Below are 11,682 nucleotides of genomic sequence, written 5' to 3' on the forward strand. Positions count from 1 at the left end.
TCCAATCCATGGCCATGTTAGTCTTCTTTCAGGTTCCATGTCATCTTCCACTTCTGTGTTCATTTTAGATTGGGTGCTTTGGAAACAGTGAGAAGGAGAGTTGCATGCCAGTGATTTACTGGGGAGTGTTCTAGGAGGATACACCTGTAAGGAAGGGAGGCCAGCGGAAGTTGGGAGAAGAGAAAAGCTAACCAACAATGTGATGGCAACTGAGGTCTCAGCCAATCATATGAAAAGCTCGAGCTAGGATGTCTCTTTGGATTCCCCCAAACTATAGCAAGGAGGCTAGATGTTGGCATCGCCACATCAACTCATAATGAGCAGCTCCTTGAGAGAGAGCATGACCTTAGGCAAGGTGGATTTGTGCAGCTGATGGGAATTCCCAGGGAAGGATACAGCTTTGAGACTTCAGTGGTAGATATTTCTAGCGGGAGGGAGATAGATGTGTTAACTCTGAAGGAGGTGTCAGAGGGGAATGTGACAGTGTTTATTTCTATATATCTGTAGATCCTGTTTCCTTTAATTCCTCTCATCCCTCATAACTTTTCTTTTTTTAAAATCAGGCTAGCTAACTTCTATTCATCCTCAGGTCTCATATACTGTGCCATTTCTCACACTCTATCTTCACCGACCCCAATTCTTGGATTCCTTTTTACATGCTTCAATAATATAATGCAAAATCCCCCAACCATAGAACTTCGTGAACTGTGTGATGATTGTCTACTTATTAAAGCTCTGTGAGGCAGAAATCGTCTTTCTTACCTTAGTGTTCCTAGAGTCCAGAAGAATTCTTGACAATACTTGGTGCAAAATGAATACTTGTTTGCAAAGTGAATGAATTTCACACTTATTTTTTTTTCATGTTTTCATGGGTTGTAGGTATTTTTTTAAAGATTTTATTTACATATGCATGAGAGACGCAGAGAGAGAGGTAGAGGCAGAGACATAGGCAGAGCGAGAAGCAGGCTCCTTGGGGAGCTCAGTGAGGGACTCCATCCCGGCATCCCAGGATCACGCCCTGAGTCGAAGGCAGGTGCTCATCACTAAACCACCTAGGCATCCCTGTAGGTATTTTTTTTACTTTAAATTCAATCTGTCAACATATAGTCCATCATTAGTTTCAGATGTAGTTTTCAATAATTAGTCAGTTGCATATAATACCCAGTGCTTATTACATCATGTGCCCTCCTTAATGCTCGTTACCCAGTTATCCCTCCCCCACCCACCTCCCCTTCAGCAACCCTCGGTGTGTTTCCCAGAGTTAAGAGTCTCTCATGGTTTGTCTTCCTCTAGTGTGTATTTTGCTTGGATCATGGTTGATATGTTTTTTATAATATCTTTTTTTTAAGATTTTTATTTATTTATTCATGAGAGAACAGAAAGAGAGGCAGAGACACAGGCAGAGGGAGAAGCAGGCTCCCTGTGGGGAAACCAATGTGGGACTCGATTCCAGGACCCTGGGGTCATGCCCTGGGCCGAAGGCAGATGCTCAACCTCTGAACCACCCAGACATCCCACGGTTGATATTTTTGAGTCTGTTCTCTCATTCATCCATTCTTCACTGGACAAAGTGATTAGAAGGAGGAATTCTCAACAAAGGAATTTCACACTTATTTTTATGTTTTACGAAGTTCTAGATCTTGCTGAGACAGAACTCTCCAGGATCAGAAAACTAAGTGAGAGAGAAAAAGAAGGTAGTAAAAATCATAACTGGGTGCTTTTCCAGAATTTTTTCAGGTAATCTATTTCTAAATCTTATTTGTGAAGAAGTTTCAATTTTTTGTTTTGTACCAGACTCCTTGCCTCCTACCGGCAATATCTTAGACAATACACATTTTATTAACAGTATGTAGATTATTTTAACTATATGGATTTCATCATGTAATCTATTCAGCTGAGAAGTAAAATTAGTAAAGTCATGAAAGCAGTGTTTTACTTGCTTTTTTTCATGTTTCCATGACTATTAGCCAATTATATAAGTTACTGTTTCCTTACTTATATAGAAAAAATATAGGAAAGTACCTTTGGTGTCTGAGGCTCATGATGAAATTAAACTATGCCTATTCTTATAAAATCTAAGACATTCTTATTTGTACATAGAAAACACCATAGATATAGAAGGCAAGGTTAAAAATAACTTAGATAAAAGCAGCATAAGTAGAAATGGTACCCTCTACTTAGCATAGTAGTATACGTTCATTTTCTGTGAATTAGGACTAGATATGTGCAAATATAGCCAAAACTAGAGCAAATATTATGAAGCATACATGTTAACCTCCTAATAATTTCCTGAAGGGTTAACACCCTGTTTAACTTTGCCCACTCACATCAGTATGTCAGAGCACCTAGGCACTTGTTAACTGCTTTTTGCTTTGAATTTTAGGGATTAAAAATGCATTTAAAAGATAGTGATTTCCTGTTAATTACAGTTGTTTAAATATGTACACAATAATCAAAGTTCAAATGTCTTGCAGTCCCAATAATAGTAAACACATTCTATTTTAGAAGACTAATCCAACCAGGCAGTTTTTCAACCAATAATAAAATTGCAAGCAGTATACTTCCTAATAGATTTCCAGGTTTAAACCGAGTGCCTGGTCAAGCTCTCTACAGATGTTTTGTTTTCCAGCATAGCCTCAGAAAGCACCATATACAACTACAAGCCTACATTTACTTGTCCTCTTGGAACACTTCTTCTAAGAAGAAGATTCCAGAAAGATGAGTGACTCTTTTAAATGATTCTTCAATTCTTTACTTGTAAACATAATTTTCTTAATTCTTTAGACCCAATTCTAAAGTTGTTCAACAGAGAATCTATCAGAGTGCCTTAGTAATCTAGAATTTAATGCATATGAACTACCAACATAAAAAATGATTTTACTTCTCTTACTTTGCCCTGAGGTAACCTGATGATAAAATTTTCACTTTCCTATTGTCCTTGAATAATAGCATTATTATCCATAACTATCTAGTCTGCTATTCAAAAGGACAGAGTATGAGTAATTTGGTAAGTCTATAAAGCATTATATTAATGGGGCATTATTCAAATGCAAAGTTGACATGACAGCGTTAGTGAAATATAGAAATATTTCGAGGTTTTGTTAAATGTTGAAGATCATATTTTCTATAAGCTTATGTTCAGCAAAAACTAATCCCTGCTATTGTAGCATTAATTTCATCATTTTATGTAGTTAATATTGAAAATTACTTATGTCAAGTCTAGAAGTTGTATATATGTTTGTATTTGCGTGTAGACTACTTCGAAGCATATGTATATATATGGTCATGTATAGAAAAATCATGTAATTTATAGAAATTCTGTAGTAAGACAAAGCCTAATGATAGGAATTAGAATACAATAAAATCTCTATTTATGACATTTGGTTAACCAGATTTCTTTCTGAATTAGCATTTACTGACTCATATTACAATGTTTATTATTACAATCCTATCAATTGGCAGTGGCAATTATTCACTTCTTTTCCTTTAGCTAACATGAAATATCAAAATAATGTCTGAAACAAAGAAACACTATATTCAGAAGATATTTTATGTGTTTTTTAACATATTTTAATTCTTGAAAACTTGGACATCAATGTGTGATAGATATGAAAACTTGATTAACAAACCCATTCACGGAGGTTGTACACATCAGTTTATGACCACTTAGGATTATAAAGACTTTACTAATTTGTGAATGGACTCTTGATTTTAGTGATATTTATGCAGTAGGTTTTAATATCGCCATAAGTGTCTTCATTACAAGGAAAAGAAAAATTAGGCAGGTAAAAAATATGTCCTGCTAAACTCTTTATGTCTTAGGTATGCTATCAGTCATTTTTCTTGAAGCTGTCTAAAAGCTAATTTTTTATATGCCTTTGCCCCAAACCATGCGTTTAGCATTTAGTCTTATCTCATTCAATATTCAAATTAGCTCTTGGAAGCGAATCTGATTTTTCTGTTTATTTACAGAAAACAAAGGTTTAGAGAGTATATTTGATTTTCCTAACTTCACAAAGGCACTAGAGGTCAGAACCAAGAGTGGACTCAAAGTACATCTTATTTACAAATCTGTGATTTTCCACAGCTATGTTATACTGCTTAAGCTCATTAAATGAACAGTTCAATTCTATTCAACTCAATATCACCTAAAACTTTTATGTGTTTGCACATACCAAGTTAAAGAGAAGAGGCAATAGTATGTTTTAGGTGTATTATCTAATGAGTCCAAGCAAGTCACACTCAAAATTGATTTTTATTTTTTTTCTACCATTCCTCATGCCAGTTTCCCGTGATACATTAAAAGTTGAATAAATATAAATAATAAACACACCTTTTTGACTAGTGAGAACTACAGGATTTATAATAGAAAAAGGAAATAAAGTCTTCTAAAAAACCCATCAATCATAATTTTTTATTATTCTGAATAATAATTGCTCTACATTAAATAAGACTGAGTTTGTCTTATATTAGATGCATCTCCTGATCTGCAAGTTATTTCTTTGTGTATCTATTCAGTTCTTATTTTATATTTTTCAAAATAGAATGAGTTAAAAAGTTACTTTTTTCAGATTTGATTTTTCATGAAACGGTTTATTCACATATTGAGAGTGAAAAAACTTTTATTACAGTTATTAATAATAATATTATGAAATTTCTGCATATTATAAATTTTTATAATGCTTTGTTATGTCTTATGTTAAATATGTAAGTGTAGTATGGATTCTCTCCATTGGATTAAAATGTTTAATTTTTTAGAAAAGTACGGTAAGAAAAATCTATGGGGTTATAATTAAATTGAATTATGCATCTCAAAATTAGACCCACTATTTACACAACAGGTATATACTTTTTAGCCTTCCATGAGTTAGGCATATTTCTGAGGGAGTCAGATAATGAATAAAATTTTACATACATTGTAATTAAAATGTTGATGCCCTATGTAGAATTATAATGTGCTATGAGAAAGAATAGAGGTAGGACATGACTTGGTCAGGGGCATTTCTCCTTTAGAAAATGTTATTTTAGTTGAGTTTTGAATAATGACATGACTTCCTCAGGACAGAAGATTGTCAGCACCGGGGAGTGGTATTCACAGGCGCCAGGTCTATAGAAGGACCTTATTCCCACATGTGCCTATAATGTCTACCTCATACTGTAAACTTAACATCCTAGGTGCCTTGGGTCAGTCCTGTGACCTCAAGACCTAGGGCACCCATCAAGTTCACAGAGCAATGTGGAATTGAGAGTATTGTGGAGAGGAGCTGGCTGAAAAAAGTCTAATTGAAGTAGATTCAGGAGTGACTAATAAGAGAATTGGAGATAAAAAGATTACTCCTATCCTAGAGGTAAATAAAACCATTGAGCACATAAAAACTTTGTAGGAAAACCATATTTTATTCATGTAGGAATAATCCATGTGGCCTATAATTTATACAAACACAGCTATTTTCTTATATAATTATATGCAGTGTTATAGAACACTTAGTATTACTTGTCTGAAGGAAAAACCATTTAAAACAATAAATAAATTTTAAAATATAATCATATACTCACTGATACTTGTCAGCTTAAAAACTTAACCAATGAAAGATTACTGTACTTTTTATTTTTTAAATAAAAAATAAGAGCTTCTAACTGGTGATATCAATAATCACAATTTAATAATTCTGTATACCAAGTGGCAGAGTTTTAAATAGTATTAATTAGTATTTATGTTAATTTTAAAATTCAACAAAAGGACAAATCTGCAAAGGATGTAAACAAACAATTCATAATGATATAAAATGGCAAAAAAAGAAAGGTCATCCTACTACAAAACTAGATAAGAGTAAATTATGAAAACAAAGAAATAACACTTTGTGTTATGTATTGGAAAGCATTGAAAATTGTATCCAATATTGACAAAATGCCAAAGAATTGGGCATTTACAGATAACTGCTAAAAGGATTCTAATGGATAGTGGTTAGCACTTAGAACATAGAATCTTACCACTAATCATATTTGAGCACGAAATTGCAATTTTAGTTTTAAATTCTAAAAACAATCCAATGTGCACACAAAAAACAAAAATAATTTCTAACCTAATAATATTATACAGTAGTAAGCATTTATCACCATTTTAAGTTTCTAATGATACAGAAAAAAATTACAATTCATTCTGTTTTGAAAAACAAAACATATTTGTTAAAAAAAATGCATAGAAGACCTGAAGTAATCATGTCAAGAATAAATAAAAAGAAAAAAAAAAGAATAAAGAAAAAGTTATTTTTGTGGTAGGATCATAATTGTTTCATTTTTATTTTCTGTTAAATGTTTGGGAAAATATAAAATGTTTACCAATAAGATTTTTTCTTAATATACAAAGTAGGGGGTGGGGAAGGGCTGACTGGGTGAACAGGAACTGAGGGCGGTTGATGGGATGAGCGCTGGGTGTTATACTATAGGTTGGCAAATTGAATTTAAATAAAAATTAAAAAAAATAAAGTAGAGCAAAAACAAAGCTCTTCAGAGTAAAAAAGTAATTTGGATTATGATACAAATCTAGGCCTTGTTAACAGCTTCGATTCCTATATATATATATATATTTCTAAAAACTGCATTGTTCTATTCATTTGCATAATGTGCTTTTCACAAGTGGTGGAGAGGAAATAACCTATACTCTTCTCAGCCTGAATCTCTAAGCAGTAATAAAGCCACCGAGCAAGGAGACAGGACAGTGCTTTTCTTGACAACCTAGTTTGAAAGTTGAATAAGCTTCTACAAGGCACTTCGCGTCATGGGACCTTACCTGTCTGAACAGGAAGAGTGCATAATCATATGCACAGTGGGGCTAACCCCACTGATGTATTGCGTGTAATTCTATGCAAATACTTAAGGCATTATGCAAATATGAAAATCTGTTATCATCAGCTCTGAAAATATACTGAGCAAGTTATCTGGTATTTTTGTTGACACAGTTATCTGGTATTTTTGTTGACACACTGTATACCATCTCAGCTGTTTTCAAACATTTCTTGAAGCTGAATCTTTGCTGGTGAGTTTTATTTGTCTTTATTCATTACCTACACGTACAAACTGTGCTATTATTATTATTTTTTTTTTTCTGTGCAAACAAGAACTTGAAACACGGGAAGAAAGGAAGTACGGTAGGCCAAATAAACCCAGAATCATGATCGCTATGGCAAAAGGGTTGTAATCGTTAAAGATTCTAGTAGGAAGGAGTGAGAAGAGCAGAGACATGGCAGGAGAAATGGTGATAGAGTCAAGTGTTTGGAATAACACAAGAAGAAGGTCACCAGTCCAGGAGTGCAAGGGGCTACCAGATGCTAAAACAGCCAAGGAACAGGATTCTTCCCTAGAGCCTACAGAAGGAGCCCATCCTGCCTTCACCTTGACTTTAACCCAGTGAAACTGTTTTAAGACTTCTGTCCTCTAGAACCATAAGGGAACATGGATTTGTTCTGTTTTTAGCCACCAAGTTTGTAGTCATTTATTACAACAGCCATAGGGTACTAATTCAGGAAAGAAGGGAAGGCGGGACAGAGGGAAGGAGGGAGGAAGGAAGAAAGAAAAAAAAAGAACATTGTCACAGCAGCCTCCAATCTAAGAATGCAGTAGACAAACCAGCAAAGAACAATTCCATGAACTTTCTGGCCGCAGGGGTTGCGCTGTAAACATCAGCCTACCTTTAAAATCATTTTGTGTGCTATTTTAGGTTGTTTATACCTCTATAGGAAAAGAGATGGTCAAGCCCATTTTATGTTTTTTTAAAAAAAGTTCAAGCTCTTGCTTGATGAAGTGGTTTCTATGGAAACAGCCTTCAAAATCTAATATAAGGAAAAAAGAAAATATTTTCAGAGAACAAATTAAAATGAATTCCAGTAGACTTTAAAATGGTTTAAAATTCAAATGTCAATTTTAGCACATGGAAATTATTTAAATAAAATTTGTTCCATAGAGATTTTTACTTTATATTTATGCTCCCATAATGGAAAGCATAGTTTGTCACCAAAGCAATGTGTACTGTGTTTGTGGGTTATTTGGCCATGATATATATTTCATCTTTATTAGATTTTACTAGTTTTCATGAATACTAATGCTAGTTTTAGCTGTATTATCTCCTTTTCTTTTTCTCTCTTTTTTGCTATTAGTTGTCACTCAAAGTGGGTTTACTTTAGCAAGTTTGCTATGCAAGTCTATAAAAGCTTTATTAGCACAATGAACTGCACACTAAGGAGCAGAACTCTAGCATAAAAACCTCTTCTTTTTCTTAATTTGAAAATATTTGAAGAACTTTTTCTTAGTCTTTCCCTGAGAAATCCTCCTACCCCAAAACACTGTTCACTCCCAAAGTTTCTGTAATTCTGACATCATTAAGGCAAAGACTATTTTTGCACATATCCTTTTAAAGCAATAGATTTACTGGCATTATTGTGGAATTTTTGTGAATGTGGTGCAACATGGCAGTAGATGAAGAAAATGGTTCTTAGCTTCTAGGTAAAGATAAAATATCTGCACCCTAGTGCACTGATCCCATTAATTCAAATAACTTAATTAAAAGCTTGCTGAGCTCCTTATCTCTGATAACCTGTATGTAGTATTATTCAGTATCTTTTCTTTTTTAGAATGGGAAAGAAAGCTCTGGTCTAAAATCAGTCCAGAATAATTTTATCTTAATATTTTTCAGTAATTTATTTTTCTCAGTTGAATCCTTCACACAGGTATTAATGATAAGATTTCACAACCCTGAGATATATCTAGGGGGGTTCATTCTCTTCCCGTGCATAGATCATTATCATCATCATCATAGCTATCTTCTATCACGTTTAATTCTGTGTCAAACATTCTGCCTCAGGATTTACATGCATAACTTATCAACAGGGAAGTTTCTTTTTTTTTTAATCTGTATTTTACAATTGAAAAAAAAATAGAAGTTTAAGGGCATTTATCAGCATGTCCAAGATTATGTGGTAAGTAAGAAATTGCCTGTCTGATGAGAGGAAGTCTTCAGCTTCTGAGCCCTAGTTTCTATTGGGTCCTGGTATGCAGACAGAGGAAAAGGAGTGTAGGGCAGAGGGTTGCCCAAAGAGTGGCCATGCAGAAGGGCAAAGAGCAACACAGATGAAGAAGGAGCACTCCAGCACCATTCCTGGAAACAGTTAAGACAGTTTTCCAGAACACGGGGTTAGCAGCAGAGACTTACTGTGCAACCAAGTCTATTTCTTTTACTTCTGTTCTTAAACCTACAAGTATCCAACTGCTAGATTAATAAAAACAAATTTTAAAGCATTTCCTTATTTTTAGGCATGTTCTAGAACTCCTTAATATATTCACTAGCACTTCAGAAACAATGATTATTTGGGAAGAAAATCACATGGACTAAGTTTTGTAAAATGACTTGAAAAGAGATATCAAAGTCGTCTGTGTTATTTTGTAACTTCATGGTTGTAATAGCTGGTCTGTTGTTTGGGAAATATGATTTAGTTTTTCTTAAATGGATTATGTATATACCATGTCACTGAACTCACGTTTTTAACATATATTCTACAACTCTTATAGAAGTTTTTAATTTTTTAATTAAATAATTGACTTGAGCAGCCCATTTAGTTAGGTTTATTTACACTGTAATAATTATGCAAAGATGAAAGCAACGACATCAACACACACACACACACACACACACACACACAAATGCCTCTCTTACCTCAATTATAAAAGCTATGTTGGGAGAATCGTTGATATAACACCAAAATAAAGTTCAGCAATCCCCTTATTTTTCCAACATAAATGTAATGACTGTGATACATACAGGACGTCATACTCTGCAAGCGTGCTGAAATAGATAAATCATTGCATTGTCTCTAAAACATTACATCATAAACAGGATAGAACTTCCTGATAATCATCTAGGGCTGAAAGTGACAAAAGTCATAAGAAAAGTGTAAATAAACTCTGCAGCGGCCTCAAGAACCAGGCATATAAACCCCAAACTTCAATATAAGCAGAATTGAATATATCAAAATATACAAACCTTAAATTCAGGTTTCCTGATTGTCAAAACTGTTAACCTTATGATTAGATTCTAGGTTTTCCTGAGTTTGGAAAAAATATATAAGCTTCATTGTAGACTTCCCCACAAACAACCAAAAATCATGACCATTTTTTTTTTTTTAACCCTCCCAACAATGCAGCCCAAACTCTAGCAACCTGCTCCCAGAGGATCTGGGCAATGGGCCTGTTGTAAATGCAGGGAATCCAGCCTGGTAGGGATCTGTGTGGCCCTGAGGCTATTTTAACCCCACTGTTGAAGATCCATGGACACTGTGCCACCATTTCCAGTCCCTTGAAAGGAAAGCACTCTCTGCCCCCTTAAAAGGATTCATTCAGATAACCAGACACTCAATTAAACCCCTAAGCCAGTGAATAAGTGAGCTGCATCTTTAAAAGCCCAGTTCATTTCATGAAACCCACTAGATCTGATTTGAAATTAAAGGATTAGTCAGCTACTACCATGTTGCCACTTGTCAAAAATGCCCAAGAAATAACATTTTGGGGGTTTATAAACACTAATAAAATATAGTGTTTCTTAGAGACTGTACATTTTATCTTTCCTGAATTAAACCATAGTTAGGGATCCCTGGGTGGCGCAGCGGTTTGGCGCCTGCCTTTGGCCCAGGGCGCGATCCTGGAGACCTGGGATCGAATCCCACGTCGGGCTCCCAGTGCATGGAGCCTGCTTCTCCCTCTGCCTGTGTCTCTGCCTCATTCTCTCTCCCTCTCTCTGTGACTATCACAAATAAAAAAAAAAAAAAAAAAAAAAAAAAAAAAAAATTTAAACCATAGTTAGACAAAAAGGCTCTCTGCTGTTGACCTAAGAAAGTCTGCTCTCCAAATATCTGGACCATTTTTTATTTTATTAAGAAAACTTGAGCCGGGAAACAAAGGATACGTAAAGGATAAATCCTATCATTCAGTTTTATTTTTTTTTTTATAAAAGATAATGCTAACACCATTCATGATAAAATTCACTTAATTTTTAAATTATCCTTTTTGTTTTTAAGCATAATTACTACTGCTTTGTTAAAATAATCTTTTAATTATAGTTATAGGAAGTTGGGATTATGAAAATATAAATTGCATATAGTATAAGCACATATTAAAAGTACTTTATGTTGATTTTGAGTAAAGTAGATAAACAAAACAAGTCCTTACCAGCAGAAATGTGTTTCTAAAATACTGCATTTGCACATGCTCAGAATAATTTTGAATTCATTTTGATTAGAGCAAACTGCTTATTCTCAAGATGTTGTCAGACTTTAAAGATTTCCACTTTAGTGGTTTACTGTGACATCAATGCTACATTACATTTCATGCAAAAATCTGTTTCCTTAGCAACAGGAAGCAAACTGCTCATTTCAAGGAAACCAGTAGAAAAAAAATTTTTTTTTGTTTAATGTTGAATACTGTAGCTTGAGATGGTTAATTACACTGACAGAATATTGTGGTAAATTAAAACTATTTTAAATCCTTCATAAACAGAATGTGAACTGCTGTACTGTATTAATAAAAGATTTTCAAAATCTTATTTTAGGGTACAGAATAAAATATGTTCCCACACATGCAGAATGTAAAAGAACAAGTATATTATCAATGAAACTAACACTAACTTTATGTTCTTGA

The 11,682-nt window shown here is 34.0% G+C and overlaps 1 protein-coding gene across 3 annotated transcripts in view; it reads right to left on the bottom strand.

Moving 5' to 3' along the window:
• LOC144283591 (uncharacterized) overlaps positions 1-11,326 on the bottom strand; it is an 87,808-nt gene extending 76,482 nt beyond the window's left edge. For all 3 annotated transcript variants that reach the window (XM_077847896.1, XM_077847897.1, XM_077847895.1), the window contains exon 1: positions 11,215-11,326. The gene's annotated coding sequence lies outside the window, so the exon portion shown is untranslated. The remainder of the gene's footprint in view (positions 1-11,214) is intronic.
• Positions 11,327-11,682: the final 356 nt, after the last annotated feature.

Source organism: Canis aureus, chromosome 14 (genome assembly GCF_053574225.1).
Source record: "Canis aureus isolate CA01 chromosome 14, VMU_Caureus_v.1.0, whole genome shotgun sequence".
NCBI lineage: Eukaryota > Metazoa > Chordata > Mammalia > Carnivora > Canidae > Canis > Canis aureus.